This window comes from Mesocricetus auratus, unplaced genomic scaffold (genome assembly GCF_017639785.1).
Source record: "Mesocricetus auratus isolate SY011 unplaced genomic scaffold, BCM_Maur_2.0 Super-Scaffold_100676, whole genome shotgun sequence".
In the NCBI taxonomy this organism is placed as follows: domain Eukaryota; kingdom Metazoa; phylum Chordata; class Mammalia; order Rodentia; family Cricetidae; genus Mesocricetus; species Mesocricetus auratus.
The window spans coordinates 163,340,953-163,363,011 of record NW_024429266.1 but is presented as its reverse complement, the minus strand read 5'-3'; the positions used below and the strand labels follow the sequence as shown (position 1 = coordinate 163,363,011).

The 22,059-nt window shown below is 37.9% G+C and overlaps 1 long non-coding RNA gene across 3 annotated transcripts; it reads right to left on the bottom strand.

Annotated features, from left to right (window-relative positions):
* Positions 1–4,603: 4,603 nt before the first annotated feature.
* Positions 4,604–21,977, bottom strand: LOC121136800. Of its 3 annotated transcripts, none has more exons than XR_005873943.1 (6): positions 21,356–21,977; positions 17,136–17,233; positions 16,953–17,061; positions 16,513–16,576; positions 16,181–16,319; positions 4,604–5,058 (listed from the first exon to the last, which is right to left on the bottom strand). It is a non-coding gene; the product is annotated as an uncharacterized LOC121136800 (long non-coding RNA). The 3 variants fall into 3 exon arrangements; XR_005873942.1 differs by lacking the exon at positions 21,356–21,977 and adding an exon at positions 19,135–19,294; XR_005873944.1 differs by lacking the exons at positions 4,604–5,058; positions 21,356–21,977 and adding exons at positions 9,099–10,307; positions 19,135–19,297.
* Between the last annotated feature and the right edge of the window lie 82 nt (positions 21,978–22,059).

The following is a 22,059-nucleotide window of genomic DNA, read 5'->3' as shown; positions in this document are numbered from 1 at the left end:
TTACAGATGAAATCAGTGGCTTGTGAAATATCCTCAGTTAACGCAAGATCATATTTACTATAACTCCAGGGGAATTTTCCTAGGTTAAGTCCACATGTAATAAAGACTTTATTTTTAAACCTAAAATGTTAAACATGTGTTTATTGGAACCATAGTTTCCACTTTTTAACAGTTTTCTCGTCCCTTCCTCAAGGTCCTGGCAAAAGATCAAGAGTAAGAAGACTACAGACAAGAGGTCAGAGTAAAAGTCTACTTTACCTCAACAGTATCACATGGTACAGTCCTGACCCTCATCTATTGGAACTATGTGAGGCAATCTATATTTATACACCTGTGATCCAAAAGCACAGGAATTACCTATGGCTCCAACAAGTAATACTCATATGTCAGGCAAGTGCTTTCTAGTGTAAGGTATGAGTATGTGAATCACAGCAAGGGTCCTCCTCTCAGGGGATGACAAGACAGTGATGGATTGGTTCTTTTCTAGGCTGCAAAACTGACAGTTCAGGCAGCCTTGACTTTGCAAATAGAAGAAGCATGCTGTGCTGGGGAGACCAGAGCACAGAGATTCAGAGAAGGGGTTGCAGAGACCGACAGCCTACAGGAGGATTTGATGCTCAAACCTGTGTCTTTTTATTTTTTTCATTCAGAAAGTTGTTCTGTATCAAGAATCTTTGAAACCAGTAAAAAATAAGTTATCTGAGCTGAATTCATCCTTTTATATTATTTGTAGCTGCAAGAATATTGACCGATAGAAGGATGAAAAGTTCATGAAAAAATATCATGATGGTAAAGCTAAAGATAGGGAAAATCAATTTAAGATCATTATGGAATAAGAAAATGAATATGTAGATTCCACATAGGTGCCAGAGGAAGGAAGGGCTTTATGTTTCTCCTTATAGGACACAATTATCAGGGGGGACTAGAGATATGATGATTTATCCACTTAAAACAAACCTATGTTTAAAGAACAAATATGTAACATAATTAACAGACTAATTAAAATAAATAATTGATTATGTTTTCTCTAACCACAAAAAATGTATTTTCTACTGATATTTTCTTAAAGTTCTGTGTTAATATATTGTACTTGAGCTGTTAGTGATCACACATGAAGAAGTCGAACAAGTAAAGGCTTTCAGCCAGATATTACCATAATTGGACACTGATGGTGTCCTAAATGGATTGTAAAGATAATTACTGGTTTGCATCTAGAGAGGTGGTTGAGCAATTAAAAGCACTGACTGCTCTTCTAGAGGTCCTGGAACTAAATCCTAGCACCCTCATGGTGGCTCACGACTATCTGTAAACTACAGTTCCAGGGATCCAATGCTCTTTTCTGGCTTTCTCGGGCACCAGGTACACATATGGTTTGATGACATACATTTAGACAAAATAAAACAAAATAAAGGCATTGGGTCTATGGAAACATATACATTGTAAAAATGTAGAAGAAAAATCTGAAAAATACAGGCCGGATTACATCAAGAAATTGCACTGCATTAGGATATAGAACTACACCCTAAGGAACGTCAGGGACCTTTTGCTCTGCATTTCTTCATTTGCCCTGTTTAGAGGGGATACATTTGCTATGGCCAGAGGGTTGTATTACCTTGTGTTTCTCATACTACTTAAGAACACAAAACAAGATGTTTAAATGTAATTTTATCCATACTCATACTTCATTCTATTGATATATAATTATATTTATAAGCAAGTGGGGGTGGGAGACAAGAGAAAAGAAAAGGAAAACTATCTGACTTGACCTTATAGGTTCCTTCCAGGGGGGAAGTTCTTCTGGATTTGACTAAGCATTTAAGAATTCATGCGATACTTGTCAAAGGATGCCAAACTATCTTGGTAAGTGTGAGTGGGTGTAATTCACAGAGCAGCAGACATGTTCTGGGAAAGCTTGGATCTGAGCTTATTTCAAGGTGAAGAGAAAACTGAAGACATAAGTTTAATGATCAATAGATGTGCCACAGTTCTCCTTAAGAACACAAGGACCTGTCAGGTGTATAGAAGTAGGACTGCTGGGCTGAAACGTGATCTTGGAATAGAAAATAACAGTCTTGTGTTGTGCTATGGGCTCCTAGGACAGCTGTGTTTTCTGAAATACTCTTCCCAGGGTAGTCTGTAAAGAGCAGTGTGAGAAATGGATAAATTCAACTTCTGTCAGTGTGTCACGGCTTTTCACATAGCCTACAGTAGTCTTACATGTACAAAGATTTGGAAGTAACTTCCGTCAGATGGGTTTCTGTGTAATACCTGATCATTCTAGGTGATCATTCGACCTTGGAAATATTACTCACTTATTGTTAAATGTGGGAGACAAAAGAAAAAAAAAAGAGACAGCTGTACTCTTCCATTATATGAGAAAGATCATAGAACTTAGATTAATGCTATGTTTTGAAGCTACTTGAAGTGATTTCAGACTGTCTTTTGCATTACATGGAAACCTTTAAGTGAAAGTGTAGGGCAGTATATACGGCCATTAGCATTCTCTATAATGCATTGTAAAAAGGTATAGAATATTTTTATTATTTTAATTTTAAATAGCTTGTTTTACATGTCAATCCCAGTTCCCTTTCCCTCCCCTCCTCCCACACCTCCCCCCTCACCATCCTCCTCAGCCTCCCTATCGCCACTTCCTTCCACATAGGGGATATCTAGAGTCTGTCATTTCACTCAGGGCAGGGTCCAGGCTCTCCCCTAAGAGTCCAGGCTGAGAGAGCATCCCTCTTTGTGTTATGGACACATGATGTCTGTTTGTATTCCAGGGATAAACACTGATCCACTGCACAGGGCCCCATAGGTTGCCCAGGCCTCCTTACTGACTCTCACGTTCGGGGGGTCTGGATCAGTCTCATGCTGGCCTCCAAGCTGTTGGTCTGGGGTCCAAGAGCTCCCCCCCTGTTCAAATCAGCTGTCTCTGCTGGTTTTGCCAGCCCATTCTTTGCCAATTTGCTCATTGCTCCTCTCTCTCTGTCACTGGGTTCCATGGGTTCAGTTCAGTGTTTAACTGTGGGTGTTTGCCTCTGCTTACATCAGTCACTGGATGAAGGCTTCAGGATGGCTATGGACATCAAGTTCATTATCAGTAATGGGCATTCAAGGTGGTCTCTCCACTATTGCTTAGCTTGCCAGTTGGTGTCATCCCTTTAGATCACTAGATGTCACACTGATGCCTGATCTGTCTTCTAACCTATGATTCCCTTTTTCCCCTATTGTACCCCCCACTCAACCTTCCTGTTCCCCTGTGACCTACTCTCTCTTCCTCTTCTCCCCATCTCTTCTTCCCAGCTCCCACTCCTCCCTACCCCTTGCCATGTTCCCTATCTGTTCAGAAGATCTTGCCCCATTCCTCTTCTCTGGGGTACCATGCATATCTCTTAGGTTCTTTCCTGTTTCCCAGACTCTGTCACTGACAAGGGTATAGAATTTTAAGTTTATATTTTTATTTGTTTACTCTCTTCTCTCCCCCACTCTCTCTCCCCCCTCTCTGCTTGTGTGTGTGTGTCTGTGTGTCTGTGTTATGTACACATGCTTGCCATTGCATGACTGGGGAGGTCAGAAGAAAACTTAAAGAGTCAGCTCCCTTTTAACATGTTTTTTGATGGTTGAACTCAGGTCATTAGGCTTGACCACAGGTAACTTGACTCACATGTACAAACAATTTATTTTAAAGATATCCTTCCCCAACTCCTCTAAGATAACCACCCAACTTCCTGTTCTCTCTCTCTCTCTCTCTCTCTCTCTCTCTCTCTCTCTCTCTCTCTCTCTCTCTCTCTCTCTCTCTTCCCTGAATAAAAAATCATAAATGGAAATCAAAATCCACACTGATGGGTAGTGCAGAAAATGAAAACATCTTTGTGGAAGGCAGAACACAAAACTGCAAATTTGTGACTTTCTTGATTCAGACATTTGGTTCTTCCTTCTCTTGATGTTTTTGGTACTTAGCAATAGGTTTTACATCAAACATATCCTAAAATTCACTCATGAAGCAGACTTGAAACTGATTTTTCAGAATTCTATTATTCATAAATAGTAACTGTATTTTAAGTTAAAGTTTCATTTAAATTTCACACTATATGTTCATGAAAAGAGAGTTACAGGAACATATTCCAAAATAACTGCAAGTTTAATAATATTATAAGCCCATGTTCTTCAAATCCATTGCTTTTATTTCATTTCCCCTATCATTTCCTTCTCCACAGTTGTTAGAATTGTCTTTGTTTTTTCCCCAGCAGAGGGTGCAAAAAATTAAACCTTGGAAGCACCACAGAAATGGGTAAACTTGAAAACCCTGAGATACAGAGGCAAAAATAATTAAGTGCTCATGGCATTGGACTTGATCATGAAGAAGAGAAATGACAAGCACTGGTGCTCTGAGGAGATGGTCATGATTATCAGAAATCATGAGAAGATAACTTTCCAAGAAAAGGTGTAAAACCAGAAATCTATTCACAAAATAAGTAGTAACTAATAACAATTCATTAAAATCATTAATAACAAATAATAAAATAGAAATTATCAAATACATTAGATAAATATAATTATAATACAATAAATAATGAATAATTAAATAAGTGTAAATAAATATCTTACATTCAGTGGGCAAATCACAGCAACACTTTGGTATACACAAATAAATATCTTATGTTTTCAATGCAGAAAAGAGACAATACAACTGGCCTCAATCAGGAAATTTCAAGTATGATTCAGTATAAACCATCTTTATCTCTTTTGGATACAAACTATATGTATCCTAGATAAATAATGACTAAATTTAAGTATCCTGATATTGTGGGTCGAAATGTTAGCTACAAATCACTCCTGCCTGTATCCATGCTTTTGCCTGAAGATTTTTCTGTCTTCTTCATAGAACCAATAATATTCTTACCAACATCCTTGAGTTTAGTCTCTGGAACTTTGCTTTCCTGTTTGTCTTTTGTCTTCTTCTCCCTTACCCACAACTAGATGTTATCATCATGACAGATGCACAAGCTTCAGATGTGTTTATGTAGGAAGATTTGCTCCTTGGGACCTCTGCCATCACTGTCAGAAAAAAACTATCCTGAGTAATTCCTGTATCATCAGCCAGATTCTGAGTCAACACAAGTAGTAGAGACTGAGCCAAATTCAATAAGGAGCCAAGCCTGGTCAGAACCACACTTGATGTCGCTCTCTAAATAAACACAGCTAGCTCAACTCAATCACAGATTTGTGAGTATGAATAAATGATTTTTAAGCCACAATGTCTTGGGACAAATTTTATAAACTAATATCACGGTTATAGCTTAAAAACTACAGCAGAACACAGCCATCCCTCTGTGCTATTCATTCATTCATCAGATTGATGTGTAACTGAATATGATTACTTTATATTCAATATACTATGTCTTCCATTGATTTAATACAAAACAATATAGCCCCAAATCTGTGATCAAGAAAGTGAATATAAAATGAAAACCATAATAGCTCTTGCCTTTGGAATGGATTTTGACATAAGAGACATAAACTAGTAAATGACAATGTTGTGGACAGTTCCACAACAGTTATTGAATGTTGGTGAAAACTATTTCTCAGAAGCTGAATTCTGTGTAAGTTCATGGGAATCAAAGTGAAGTGTGAATTTCTTCACTCACCACAGTTTAAGATATCAAGATACAAAGAGAATTCTGAGTTATTTTTAAATTTAAATTAAATTATAATTTTGACATAGACATTTCCAATACAGATTTAGCAGAGTTCATGTCAGTTCAGTAAGAAAGAATAGTGCAGCTCCTTAGGGTTCAGATGTCTGGGAAGTGGATTTCACTAAATCTGAAGATCAATAAAACACAGATCTGCCCTGTGAGTGACTCTGACAGCATTGGATGTGTTAAACAAGTATAAAATAAATATTCTACAAATATGATTGTAAAAATCATATATGAACTCAAGAGGACTGCCAACAATGACAATTAAAGCATACACAGCAACTCAAATTCAAGACCTATTTGAGTCATTGGTGGAAGAAAGGAGGCACTCTGACAACTGTTTAAAAGAAACAGAGGTGGAGCTAGAGAGGTGACTTAGTAGATAATAGTACTTGCTGTCCTTTCTGAGGACTGGAGTTCTGTTCCCAGCACCATCATACAGTCCCTTACAACCATCCAACCCCCAGCTTTGTGTGATCTCAAGCCCTCACTGGCCTTTGCAACCTATTACATATGTGTGTGAATACAATTACACAGACACATATACACAGAAACATAAGCACATACAAAACTATTCTTAGAAAAAGAGAGTAGGAAAAGAATGATGCTAAAGGTCTTAGAAGAGGAAGAACAAGTTACTACCTTTTTATTTTGTATTCAATGATGGTAAAAAATAAAGTTCAAGTTCATGTTGAAGAGTGTGATGAATTTTAAGCATTATTCTTTACCAAACTCCTGGGAATGCCCTGAGAAAAGTAATGTCTCTTTGTAAAAGTTTATAATTGAAGCAATTTATTAAAATGCTAACTTGAGATATTTCATGAATATTAGACAGTGTAGAGTGTATTTTTCTTTGCCAGTCACCTGGGCTCTGTCATGATGTCTAAAGCCCCTAATAACACACAGGACACTATATTAATTATAAATCTGTTGGCCATTTTCTTGGTTTCTTATTGGTAGCTCTGACTTAAGTATTTAACCCATAATTGTTATCGAAGTATTTCCCTTACTGGAGAAAAGGGTCCAGACATCTTACTCCTGTGGCGGGCTATACTGTGTCTGACTCTGCCTCTCTTTCCCAGAATCCTCCTTGACTCCTAGTCCCACCTATCTTGCTTCCCTATTGGCCAACAGTGCTTTATTCAACAACCAATAAGAGACAGATTTACAGAATGACATCTCCCATCATCTCTTTTCTGTCTAAATAAAAATAAGCGTTTTAACTTTAACATAGTCAAATTATATATAACAGAACAGTTATCGAGTAAAATGACATCTCCCATCAAGACAGTAAACAAATGATCCTCTAATTCAAACATCCATCTTAGGTGTCCTTCGGGATGATTGTTTGGAATATGACAGGAAACAATAAAAAAGGAGATAGTGTGAGACAGGACCTCATTTGCATTGAAAATGAAACATGAAATGATTTCTAGAAGACTGCAACCTGAGATCAGTCTCAACACTCATGGTACTGTATGAAGTGCTGACAAGGGCTATTCGTGGGGGATAATAACATTAACAACACTAAAAGTAACCCCAGCCTGCATTCGAATCCATTTTGAATATTCTACTATTGTTTATCTGGGATGCTGATTGTCAGTTGCATAGGGCAGGCATCAATGGCAATCTTCATCCCCAACTCTAAGAACATGGTAGAGAGCTGAGGTCTCCTGTCAGGTCGATTCAAGGGAGGTAGAGGAGAATCCACAGAAGCAATACAGAAAGACAAGATATTCCCTGCATATTGTTCTAAATGAACCCATGAAAACATATTCCCAAGGTGCTTTTATGTCGTCTTTATTTATGCTTACATTTGATAGCAACAGGGTCCTACCATCTACTTATAACAATGGCTCTCAACCTTTCTAATACTTCAACATTAAACACAGTTTCTTAACTTATGGTAACCCCCAATCAAAAAGTTATTTGCATTGCTACTTCATAACTATAATTTTGCTACTGTTTTGAATCTTCATGTAAATATCTGAATTTTTTCTGATATAAAATATTTTCTGATGTAAAGATATTTTCTTAATGTAAACATCTCTATGTATTATATGTGTTCTATGCTATCTTCATATTACATTTTAATATGATCTTCGAGAGTATAAATTATCTTGTAATTCCTTAATGCACACTTTGTTTTGCTAAATCTTTCCCCCACACTTTCATTTAGTCATTACAATAACTCCAATATCTGCTTGAACCTTTCTGCCTCCAGTAGGGCCCTTTTCTACTTCCTGCTCACCAATATTATACTATCCTCTTTATCTAAATTATGTTTATAACAGTGTTGGGAATCGTTACCACTCTTATCATCAGTACAATCGTAAGGAAAAACTCCTGAAGTATTTAGTGACCAAGATCCTGATGCTAGAAACTGGCTTCTAATGACTGTGGTGGACTATGATCCAATGTCACGAGACATATAATATAGGATGCTAGAGACTCTCCCAGAATCAGGGGTCTCTGTGATTCTGTACTTCCTAGTATGTGTCCTGGTGATGCTAATCCTATCTGTCCTCAAACCAGCATCCGAAGAGTAACGATCTAAAAGAAATGAAAACCTGCCACATCTCTTTGTTCAGTTCTCTGTGGGGAGTCTCATGGGACACAGAAACAGAATTGAGGCCAAGGATCTTTTGGAGTCAAGTATGTTTTATTTTTTCCTATTTCCTTTTGAGGGGAATCTATGGACTAACAGACCTACATGTTTTTAAAAATGGTCTTTCCATAAGCCAGTGAGGGAGGTAAACATAGATCATGCTGAGGTTCCTAAACAGGAGACTCCAGGGGTTGGAAGCACTAGATTAGCATGTGTACTTTGGGATATTCAATATGTCATTGAACCTATATCAGAGGGGCCAGTACCAATGAAACTGTGGGGCAAATTCAAGCCTCCCCATAACAGAGGCCAAGTCCCTGTTAAGTCAACCACTTTGGGTAATGAGACTTCATTTTGAGATGGAGGGTTTGACTAAGAACTGAAAGATTTACTCAAAATCCCAAATGATTAGCTGCCATCTTAGAAGGGGATTGTCTCACTTAGGGTTACTATTGTGTGATGAAACACCATAACTGAAAGCAACCAGGGGAGGAAAGTGTTCATTGTCAGTTCCATAGAACAGTTCATCATCAAAAGCAGTGGGGGCATGAACTCAAATAGAGCAGCAACCTGGAGGCAGGAGCTGATGCAGAGGCCTTGGAGAGGCGTTGTCCCTGTCTTCTTCCCATGGCTTACTCAGCCTGCTTTCTTATAAGATCCTGGACCACCAGTCTAGGGTTAGCAGCAACCACAATGGTCTGCCTGTCTCTCCTACCCTATTGTTCACTAATTAAGAAAATGCCTTACAGATGGAGCTTATAGAGGCATTTTCTCTGTTGATGCTCCCTCCATGCTGATGACTCTGGGTTGTGACAAATTGACTAAAAGTGGACAGTACAGGAACCAAGCATCCTCACATTGGACCCCAAAGCTACGGCTTCCACACAGGCCCAGGATATTCCCCTCCACACCCGGTGCCATGTCAAGTCAGGAATGATTTGTAAACCGAGCTGTTTGATTTTTGTTTGTTTAGTCTCCCCCACCCTCAATCCACTGGCATATAGAATAAGAAAATAATGCACTCTGTGGTTTCTGGCGGCAGCAGGTTTGGAACTTGACCCCTTTTCATGTGGATATCAGGTGCAGTTGGCTCCGTGACATACATGAGGAAGGGAACACTGACACAAGACTGTTGTTAGTCACAGCTTTCTCTCTCAGAACCAAAGAATGGTTCATGTGTAGAAAACAATAGGGTAGACTGTTGAGTCTTTGGACATCTTTGGTTCAAACCTCTGTTGGATTTGTTGAGAGACCTTCAGATCGATCGAAGCTTAGAGAAAGTAAGCATGGAAGAGCAAGGCATCCTCAATGGGAAGGAGGGAGCTCACACTGAATTCAGTACAAAGAAAGAAGAGAGGCTTCAGGTATTGATAAGAGGATCTGAGGCTCTGGATCTATGGATCTAGAGTGTTTGAAACTAATGTCAACTCTGTGTTTCACATGTCTGTGACAAATAGGTTCCACTTTGTGCTTGGGTATCTATTATTTGATATCAAAGGCTCAGTAACCTTGAGTACTAATGAGAGGAACCAGAGTGCAGAGTTTCGTTTGTATTTAATTTGGAGTGTAGCTGCAAGTTTTCTGAACTGAAGATGTGGAGTGGAGTATGGAAGAGGTGACAGTCTGTGAAATGAATTTGCTATAAGTCAATTGCAGTTTACTGAAAAAATAAAAGAGGAAAACAGAGTAACATATGAGGGGATAATAGGAAAGTTAAATAGGTAAATAAAAGAATTTTCTCTGGACACAAACAGGGTATTGATTAAAATACATAGATGTCTTTGGAGTCATTTTCATACACAGATTGCTGAAGAATGGGCAGGAGGGAATGACCCCACACAACACATTGTAATATGTATCCCTGAAATAATTCTTAATTGCATCTGATCCCATTTAACACTGACTCAGAAGGACAGCAGTGATTTCCACATATCTAATCCACCAAACATTGCAACAGATGCAGGAGGTTGGAGGCTTTCACAGTTCGCTTTAGCAAGCTGTAAAGGGAGAAATAAGGAAAGAGAGACACATTTTTCCTCTCTCCTGATTTTAATGTCCAGAATACTTCTTGACTCATTGAAGCCCATATGTCTCTACACACTTATGGTTCAAGCTCAAAAATTTTGCTCTCACATCTAAGGTAGTCTAAGCAGGAGATTTTCCAGTCCTGGCATGAAACACTCTCTCCCAAGCCACCAACCAGTTACAAAAATCATCAACTAATTCTCCCTGGGTCTCATCAGTAAACAGATGTGCACTAAGGACATGTCTGTATTTTCCAGCTAACTGTGTCTTTGGAACATAAAGTTTTCCAGAAGAAAGAGAAACACCCCATAATCTAAGAAAAATGGGTCTTTCAAAGGTATTTATATTTAAATCAGCACTTAATTTGGGGCAACGGATGGATGACACATGAAATATAATAGAAACATCTCTACAAGGAAAACAAACTCTGTTTCTACCCCTTAGCCTTTACATTATAAACACATTAATTTGCTTTCAGAAGTGGGCTTGTTTTTGTTTCTGGGTCTCAGTCACCAATGAGAGTCCCTATGACTATTCATTACTTGTTACAGCTAAACCTCTAGTGAGGTGTGAATATTTATGAAGCCTTCCTTTTTTGATATTGGCTCTGATCCTGGTAGCCTTATTAAGAATAAGGTTTATAGGAGATTTGCACACTTGATAAGAAGGGCAGCATACTAAATTTAGGGTAGAGTTGGAGTGTTTTCAACAAAAGAAGCACCTGGGAGTATTAAAAACTGAAAAAGCCTGTATAACCCCTAGGCTGCGTTTGAGATTCTGCCATTCCTTGCTCAAAGTTAATGATCTAAATTTTAATGCAAGAACCCAGTTTTTAAAATAAAGTATCAAGAGAAAAGTATACCAATATTAACAAAGAGGCAGATTTATGGTCCTAAAGGGTCACCAAATATCAAAGTACATCTAAGAAATTGATCACTTATGAAACTTATAAAAGTTATTCTTCAAGAAATATGTACCAAAATAAATGATGATACTAATAAAAATAAGTAATAAAAATAAGCGATGATACTAAAAAAATAAGTAATCTGAATAAATGTCGAATATTTGTATAATTATACTGTTACCAATTATTAACAATTGCCTGTCACCTGTTAAATAAACAATGCATGTGGTTGAATTGTTCGACATTATCTACTACATAATCCGTGAATAGCTACCAACCAAAAATTTACAGCATATGAAAAAGAACACAGGAAAATGGAAATGTAACTAACTATATGCATACATGTGCCTACTTCATATAAATAAAAGGTTGATCTTTATTGAATACAAATTAGATAGAAAAACTAAAAAGTAAACGAAAACGTTTTTAAAACAAAACCAAAGTACCTATTAGCATGGATGTCTTTAACCGTCACCCAAACTTAAAACATAACTCCTGAATACTAGTGGAAAAACAGAATTAAATTTGAAACTGCAATTGTATAGTGGCATTCCCCAAATGCAGTGCTTTCTCAGTTCCACAAAAGCAGTGAGTTCAGAAAAGCCTTATGTGTGTTTTAAAGTTCTGCTGCTGCTGCTGCCATGAGATTCTTTCTATGGGTGTCTTTGAACTTGTGTCTTAGTGAAATTCAACTGGTCCATGAGTTGAGCTTGAGCGGCAACACATGCACTTCATTGTATCTTGTACTACTTGTAAGTAATTTTCTCAAAGGCCCCTGGCCAGAGATTGTGGGTGGAATATGTGCATGAAAGATTATATAACAATATCTGCCTTATTTCAGTCTACTATTCCTATTGTTTATTATCAGAACAAAACTTACACACACAAAGAAAGCTTAAAATGAGTTGTTCAATTTACACTGGCTCTCCATGTCATAAAGATAAATGAGAAAATTCATGTTAATAGTATTTAATTTTAATTTTTTTAGAAAAGCCAAAGTTCAATTAAAACTACCAAAATCCAAGAGACAATTGAAGAAAGGAAAAAGGCTTTCACATACTTTTCTTCTGCTGAAGAACTATGTTTTGATTGTAAGTTTCATGTATTTATAAAATGAATGTTAGTTGTGTTCATGTAAGTCATTTCTATTCTTCATTTCCTTCTCTCTTTCATGACAAGTTTTTTTAAACAAGTTTCTGTCCCATTTTTTTATGTTTTCTCTCTGTGTGTATGGCACACTGAATTTAATAAGAGTTACTTGCCCAAGTGTGGATGGGATGTTATTTAATGAACAAGAGCAACTTATCTGTGGCTACACCACTGTATAAATGGCACAACATGTTCCTAGCTACTGTGAAATTTTACTAGTCTCACTGGGAGGGATGAGGAGTAATGGGCTCCTCTCCTATTCATGTTGCCTTGTTGATGTGTACAATCTTGTCTAGGCCTTCTGCAAATAAATGTAGCTGCAGTTAGTTCATGAGTGCAGCACCATGTCATGACCATAGAGATGTACTACAAAAACAGATGTCTTGTTTTTAGATTCAGTATTCCTCATTCTCATTTTGCACTGGACACCTTGATTTCTAAAGTTGTATATGTGTTGGATTTCAAATGGGAGGTGGACTTCCATTTCAGTTATTTAAGGAATGTTACCCCAAACCTTATTTTTCTTACATTGTGTATATTTTGTCCTGCTTTCAGGATCTTAATAATTTTAAATCTAGGAAATAGCTCCTAAAGAAATTTGCCTTGAGGTCATAATAGGAAGATACCAATAATTAATAATGGTTATTTTGGGGAGGTAGTCTTTTAGAAAAGGGGTGTGTTTATATGTATATGGATCTGCATTTAGGTTTTCCTCACATCAACCATATACTTCATTAATTGGGGTCATTCTCACTGTTCTTCCTGTAGGCATCGATTTTGTTGGCTGGAAGCAGGACCACTTTATCAGCACTTTCTTACTAGGTTGTTTGTTCATCATTTTAAACAACAATTTCAAGAAAAGAGAGCAGCTTCTGTGCTGGGGAGATAGCTCAGTAACTAAGAACACTTGTTTCTTAAGTGTGAGGAGTTGAGTTAGAATTCTCAGCACTCATGTAAAAAACCTTGGTATGAACACACATGCCTAAAACCCTGGTGGTGGTGGTGGTGGTGGTGGTGATGGTGGTGGGGTATGTGTGTGTGTGTGTGTGTGTGTGTGTGTGTGTGTGTGTGTGTGTGTGTGTGTGTGTGTGAGTGTGTATGTGTGTGTGTGAGTGTGCATGTGCATGTGTGTGTACAGACAGGAGGATAGATGAGATTTGCTGTCTTCCTGTGTAGTGTTAAGTGAGAGATCCTGTCTCAAAAAAATAAATTGAGAAGTAATAAGGTGTGAGAGCACACCTACAAACATGTGTGAGTATATACATATGACAGAGGAGGCAATTTTTGAATTTTTAGTTCTCTAGTTTAAAAAAATGATTTGATTGTATCTGTTTTATCATAAAATACTAGCATTGTAGTAAAGTGATCCACGCATGCTTTATTCTGTAGACCAAGCTGGGAAGGGTGTGAGTAAACAAAGGCCTGGAGCAGTACATGGTACAATCTAACAGCTGAAATGATAACGATCTAGATAAATGTTGCATCAAAGTAGGTGTTTTGAATTTTTCTATCTTAATGAGACTGTCAAGGCCTGAAAAAAGGATAAGAGGAGGATAAATATTTATTTTGGCATAGTTAGTGAAAGTGGCTATTAATTTAAAGTCATTCACCAATCACCAGTTAAACTCAATGGGTAAATGAGTCTGAAGGTAGGGAAGGCGGTTTTACTTACTAGAATTAAGCCTTCTCCTTGGATTAACTAGGAAGTGCTGTGTTTATTTCCTGTAGCTGCCACAAGCACTTATCTTAAACCAAACTGCTTAAAACAATAGCTATTTATCCCCACAGTTAAGAAGCCCAAGTGTCCACAATCAAGATCTTAGCTCATCTTACCATCCCATTTTGGTAAATTCTAGAAATCCTTTCAGGATCTTCACTCGCAGGTGTCCAGTGGCAACCTCTGCCTCTGTTCACTCTCTATGGCCACATGTATTTTGTGGTCTGTCTGACTCAGTGTTGCACAGTGTTCTCTCTTTATATCTCTGATCAAATGTCATCTTATTTTATGAGGATGCCAGTAATTAGACTTATATGATTATAACTTAACTTGATGAGGCTATATGTGGAAGGACCTTGTTTACAAGTAAAGTCACATTCAAAGGCATGTGGGGCTAAGATTTTTAACATATCCTTTGTGAAAGAAACAATTCAGGCACACCATAAATGCTTTTCTTATGCAAATCTGCATGTATCTCATGGACTAGGTGAAGTAAAAATAAAAGTTCTTCATGCCTGAGAGTGACCCTAAGATGCTGAAGACAGCAGGGTTAGTTGAAGCCAGGGAATCTATAGAAGTGCTTCCTTGTTTCCCAAGGGATTTGAATATGTAATAAAATCTCAGTGCCACTAAAGATTCTAGTTAGCTGTTTACCAAAAAGGTATTTTAACATGTAAAAGGTCTGCTCCAATGAGAAATTTTTCTTCTTTAATCATTTTGAACAAAATGAAAAGAAAAATGTCAAAAAGCCAGTGACCTAAGGGTATTGCATATATCCAAAAGGAATTTTTGAAATCCAGCCAAGCCTTGTGTTTTCATTGAATGAAGCTCTGAGTAACCATTGATATCATAGCTCTAGTCAGCTTCAGGAGGAAGCAGATGCTCCTTTTACTTTGGTCAGTTGAAGTTAGGTGTATAGAGTATCCATTCTCAGAAGTTATTTGCAAACAGTAGACATAGATCGTGTTTGTTTCTAAAAGGTGTCCAAACTTAGAAATGTCATTAGTTGTTGTTAGCATGAGCATGGCTATGTCAAGAACTCCAATGCCCACCACCCATGAAAGCGACAAAACATTACGTTGGTGAGGGTCAGAGGAACGGCAAAGCCTTCATCTGGTCCTAGTGCCAATAAGACTTTAACCTGAGATTTCTTCCATACAGACAGAGCTCTCTTACCTAGGTAAGCCAAGTCTGTCTTCTTGTTTAGCTCTATATCATAAAACCACTTCCTCAATTCAGATGTATAAAATAAAAGCAGTGTTTCCCTAATGCAGTTGATGCCCTCCATCAAAGAACAAACAATCTGATGCAAGCTTTTCTGTTCATGTATCTGTGTGTTCTTTTTTCATTCTCTTATAGCCCCAGTTAGGTCAAAATCTGAAGCCTTGCAGAAGCATCACACAGCTATGACAGAATTGTTTCCTTCCAATGCTTTATACCCTTGGCTACTCATATTGAGGCTACCTTAGGTTATTACAGTACAACCATTTCCATAGCAGTAAACTGGTCAAATTAAAAGACATCCTTTTAGCGCTACTAACATCGAAGACACTCTACTTCATAACCCTAGGGCTGTGTGGAGATAAACTAACTCAACATAAACTCATGATCTTATTCTTTGGTGTTCTTTACTTTTGTTTTCCTTTTGCTAAGCATTTTATCTTGAATTTGATTATGTCACTGCTGAGGAAATGTCTAGGTCTTGAACAGATATATTGAACTGCTCCCCATTAATGTAATGGTGTTAGGGAGGGATACTTAATGCAAAAAGATCATGGGACTTTCTATAATGCCCACCAAATAATGCCCATTAAAATATTAGTTACTCCCTTGATGTCATTGTGAATTGGTTGTACCTTTAAGATCTGAGATATACTGGAGGTTTTAAATCACTGTGGACATGATCTTGACAAGGATTGTGGGCCCTTGGCATCTCTTTAACTCTCTTCTGTGTCCTGCCAAAAAACTGAGCTACTTGCTTCAACAGGCTCTCAGACAAGCTTAATACTGAAAAGCAGTGAAAACACTCAGTTTTTCATGTACTAAAACCACACAGACTGTGAAAGAAAACATACCTTTCCCTGTATAAGTTGAATAAAACAGATGTTTGTTACTGTCCTGGGATGCTGACGTGAACAGTGGGGTATCATCATGAATTAGTGCTCTTTGAAGAAGGAATCACAGAGGATGCTTTGTTAATTTCTGTTCTCTGACCTGCAAGGATACAATTAGAAAACAATAATCTATAGAGCTAAAACAACAATCTATCAAAATGCGGTCATTCACAAGGCTCCATATGCCTCTTCCACAGTGCTGTTTCCACCATCGTGCTATACCCCAAGCCACATAATTTTCATTTCATATACTTTTTAAAGATACTTATAAAGCTAATATTAGCTATCCTTACCTAAAGATCCAGTGGCTCCATTTTCTTTCTTTCTCAAAATACCCCGAGAAGAGCTTTCTTTTCACTTTAATTTTAGAAAAAAAAACCTTTGTCTCAACAAATTAGGATATATTTAGTTCCATAAAAACTTAAAACTATACAAAGAAACAAAGCCTAGTCTAGAAAGTCACACATTTGGTATTATCAAAGAATTATCATAATAACAATGTGAGCATATTTAAATAAATCACATGGAAGGCATGTTTTCTCCCCAACATACTGAAATTTGAAAAAAAAAACAGAACCTTCATAGTTACTGACAGGAAGGTTGTCAGTCTTGGAGGGAACATTCTACATAAATATATAAAATGAGTACTTATTGAATTGCAACCACATAATTTTTTATATTTAATTCTTTGACAGTTTCATACATGCATACAATGTATTTTGATTATATATACCTGTGCCATAATCAATATTATTCTGTTCAATCTAAAACTACTTTTCTTCCCGAATTTATTTCTTCTTTTTGTCTTTTGTGGGTAGAAGTCCCCAAGGGTTTATAGGTTCCTGGCAGGAGAACAAATGAGAGTTATCTACTGGATTAAACCATACTACTGAAGAAAATAACCATCCTTCCTTACCAGTCATTAACTGTCAATAGGTCCGGAGGGTGGGTGAGGTCTGATGAGCCTTCTACCCATGATGAAATATTGAAAGGTCCATTTTCATACAAGGAGTTCTAATGTAGGCAAACACAGTTGGTGTGAACAAAGGCAGTTATGTCAAAATACACAGTTTTACAATGCTCTTCCCAACCTCTAGCTCTTGCATTCTTTCTTACCTCTCTTCTGTGATGGTCTTTAAGCCTTTGAGGTGGAAATATAAATAGAAGCACATATAGGACTTAACATTCAGTTGTCATTTACTCTCAGCTCTTTGATCAGGGCTGAGTTAATCACTGCCTTCTACAGAACGTAGTTTCTCTGAGTTGGGTATGAGATGCGTTAGAACAGAAAGCCTTTAAATGCGATACACTTCAGTGTATTATATTAAAGATTTTTAGAGTGAAGAGCTAATAACTTCATAAGGCCTTCTTAGTCTTCTATAAATGCATCTTTACCAATTTATAAGCAATAACTACATTATACACATTTTCTTTACTCTCTTAACCTTTTCAGTGTGTTGCCATTTCAGATTTCCTTGAAATACACCTTTAAAAAGTAAGTAAAGATGAGCCAGTGTGTTCTGGTCTAATACAGAAGACAGCAGGATTCAAAATTTGCTGGTTCATACCTCAGATCTTATAAGTTACAGAAGATTCCATTACCATTCTATCTCTTCATCTGTTTAGCAAGTTAAAATCTCTTAAGAATTCACTCTGAACTAGCCATTGTGAATATAACAGAAATCTTGTTAAATGGAATGATGTAGTTTTATTATGATTCAGGTAATCACAAACAGTGTATTTTACTTTTTATTAACTCAAATCCCTGAGGCTTAGTGTGTGACAGGTGCCTTGTGTGTTAACACTGAGTATTTGGATTGTAGCCTGTCTCCACAAAGTTCAGGCAGCTAGCAACACTGGAATTTTTATTCAGATACTTGGTAGAAATGCAGAGTCCCAGGCTAAACCCTAGACCTACTAGAGCAGAAGTCATATTTTAGGCAGATTGACAATTTCTGTGTACATTAAACTTGAAGTGATGTCCACACTAATGAGAGTTTCTAGCATCAAGGCAAGGACTATAGCTTGTGCCATCTTGGAAGAGTGAGTTTCTAGATAAATGAGTTCACTTTGTGTATCTTAGCATATTCATCTTCAGAAGGCTTATTAGAGGAGTTACTGCCTATATTGGCTGTAAGGATTGCCAACTGTCCTTGATAAGCAAGCAGTTTGTACAGCACCAGACATATTGGAAGGTTGCTCCATTACTGAACAAACAGTTACTGCAAACCCATTACGTGTATACCATAGATTGCTTGGCACTCTGCTTGGATCAGCGAATAGAGCAAAACCCCTGAATCTGTGAAGCTTACAATCTAACAAAAGACATTGGTAATAAAATGGTAGAGACATGAAAAATAACACAATAAAGTCCTGTTACATAGTGATCTACAGGATGGCACCAAGAGAAAAACAAAGATACAAAAATTCAATAGACATCTTCAGAGCAAACAAAATTAGTCAGTGTCTGAGTTTTCAATTATTACCTTAGTATCCAAAGTGAAATTCCAGGAATAGGGTTTGGTAGAATATGTTATCTCAACTTTTATATGTCTTTTTTAGAATCTTCCTTTTAACCAGAAATACAAAGGACTTGCTCCGGTAAAGATAATCAGTGGTCCTTTAGATATTCAAGACAAAACCTCATGGTGAGGTTTTGATTGCTGTTGTTTTAGCAACCTGATTTCCTTCAATTTGGACACTTAAAACTTGCTATGACTTACTGTCTGATTCAAACAGTCAAACAAATGAACAACCAACAAACACACCTCTCAGCCACTAACCCTGGAAGTGTAGGAAGTATGAATATCCCCCAGTTGACATCCAAAATCCAAAATGAAACTACAACACTGAGAAAGTAGCATGGCAAAGCTCCTAGGTCTTGTGTTTGCAACTCAGGAAAATCTCCACCTCACCTTTAAAAGAACAGATGTGTTTGTCAGTAGCTGGCTGTGTTCCAGGTTGTCCTCTTGCCTAACAATTCCTGTCTGTGGGTTTTGTAGATATTTTTTCTTCATTTCCTTTGTTACACAGTAAACAAGGAAACAAGTAAGTAATGTGTGCTATCAGTAGCATGAAATAGTTTCTATCTTTCCACACAGATGGCACATCTTAACAAAGGAAAGATGATCTCACAGCTAAAGAGCTTTGATATAAAAGGTACCGTAGGAAAAGGAAGTTATTATTCTTAGTTACAATGCCCTAAAAAGAGGATTTGCCATCTAAATGCTTGCTGAAACTTAACTGCAGAATTGCTTATAATGCTACAATCAGTTGAGGCCAAATTCAATAAAAACTCCATCCGGCATTCACACTGAGAAGATCCACATGTGCCTTTATTTTTTTTTTAATTTCCTGGGCTTCCGGCCCAGAAATTGAATGGAAATTTTATTTAAACCTGCTCTTGTGTATCAACTCTTTGCAAATATCAGGTTTTCAGTTGACTCACATTATGCTTTGCATTCTGAGCAAAGCAAGGATTTGAAATTATGAATGCATCCCTATATGTATATATTCATATACTTTTTACCTATGCTGACCTGAAACTGGGGTTCATGCTTAATGTCTGTCATGGCTCCTGCAAATGCCCCTGCCTCCTTTTGCTGTAACCGTGACATTCAAGATTTCATCAACTTCCTTGTCAGTACTAATCAGCTTTCACCAGCACAGGCAAAGCAATCTGAGATGGGAAATTGCAAATTATGTGGAGAGGGCCACACAGAGTTAGATTTCTCAGTCTAATTTAAAGGGGCTTCTCTGTTCTCTTTCTGGCTGTAGTTTTGATGCCTAGGGCCAGCCTCTTCCCCACTGTTAAGTGTCCTTTCTTATCCCATTGGATAGGACATATAGGTGTGATAGAAGCAAAATGCATTATGAAAATGCATTAAAAGAAAAGGCACATCTGCGATAGAAGTTGGTATGACAGTAATTGCACCTACTAGGTGAAAGGCATGAGCATAATTTGCATGTAAAGTTTTTCTCTGATCCTTCCAGAACATACCAGTTCTGTCCAATAAAACATTTTGTTACACTCCTGGGATTTACCAACACATTCTTAGATTGCAAGCAAAGAGATTATTTACTGTAACCTATAACAACTGCTATGACCATAAACCTCCCTTTCTTACCTGTGCTATTTTTTTTCTTTTACTAACTAGAGAGACCCTAAGGAGTTCAAATTTACTGCAATTTAATTCTGATGGGAGAAAGCACGTTACTTTTATTTATAGTACTGTCTCTATCTACCGTAGCCTCCCCCATTCCTTTAAAACATAAATAACTCCACGTTTTATTGCTACTATTTTTAAATCCAGCCATTACTCGTATGGGGACGAGCAGTTTCCTGATAGGAAGAGATATGGCAAAAGTAACCAACACATGGGGAAGTTAGGGAGTATATGCTGGAGGCTGCTGTTGGTTAAAAGAGAGCTTTACTATTGGAGCACTTGGGGGGAGGGAGCTTATCTGCATCAAAGGATGAGTGATGCCATTTGTTTTTGATAAGGGAAGGGCTGTGGCCAGGTAAGCTAGTGCACCACAGGTGACAGAAAGGGTTCCATTGTCTTTTGAAGCCCTTTAAAGCTTCCCAGAAGTTCAAATTTCTTTGTGAAATGCAGGTAGCCAATAACTGTCTCTTGAGAGAAGTGGAGAAGAATGAAAACCTCTCCCCAGGAAGCCCTCTTTCAGGTCTGATTTGCCAAGGGAGCTGTCCTGGATGCACTCCTGCTTTGCTCTGTCTGCAGGAGCTGAACAGAGGGGGTGGGGAGTGGAGGATTCAGGGCAGCACTTGCTACAAACTAATCTAATCAAGAGAACTATTTTTTTAATATAAAGGGAAAACAACATCATAATAAACGTTAAAAGTAATGTATAGAATTATAAAATGGCAAGTCTCACAGGGATTATTGCTACACAGTATATACTTGGTCCTCCACAGTGTTATTCTTTAGTCCAGGTTGGGGTTGAACAGTTTAACTAACTAGTCCTGATCTTTCTGTCCCTAGTTCATGCCACCATGTGGACCATAGCATTATCTCTTGAATTTATAGTTGCCAGTGCAACTATAAATGACTGTGCTCTGTAGTTGCTACATTATATACCGGTATATGTCTCCACTCCTTTTTATAAGTTACTCACCGAATTTCGTACAGGTGTACGATCCAGGTATTTTCATTGACAAAAGTGTACTATTTGTACAGTTTCTTGGTTGAGCTAGAGGTTGAACTCAAAGGCTAGGGGTATCAGTAGTTTATGTTTACGCTCAGATTATCCAGTCCAATTCTATCGCTGTGTATTTACACAAATAAAAATGACCAGGCCGATTTCATGGGGTTAGTTTCATAACTGACTCATCGAAATCTTAGCAAATTAAAAGTCCTTATAGCACAGTCACAGAACAGTAATAGAGTCGGAATTTAGTCTGGGCAGGTGAATTTGCGTAAATCCCGCAGTCCACTACCTGGATTGTCTATCCGTGATTCTTTCCTTCACTACCATCAGTTCGTCCATTCATTATCTGTCGATAGTTAGCTCTTAATAATTACGTGTTTTAATGATAAGATTGGCAATTTTGCGCACGTGTGTGAGCTCAGCTGCAGGAGGGTACCTTAGAAATGGCAATCCTTGCTCTTAAACCGGTGCTACCCAGACGCCAAATGCGAAGCAGGAGGCCACCCAGTGGTGACTCGCTGATGGCCGCCCATCCCGGTCCACCGGTGCCGGGCTGAGGCCGGACACACGTGGGCGAAGGCAGCTGGGGCTCTGGCAGCCTTCGGTGGTGGCGGGGCACCGAGGCGCAGAGGGTGGGTGGTGGTGCGAGCAGCGTGAGCCGCGGGACCCTG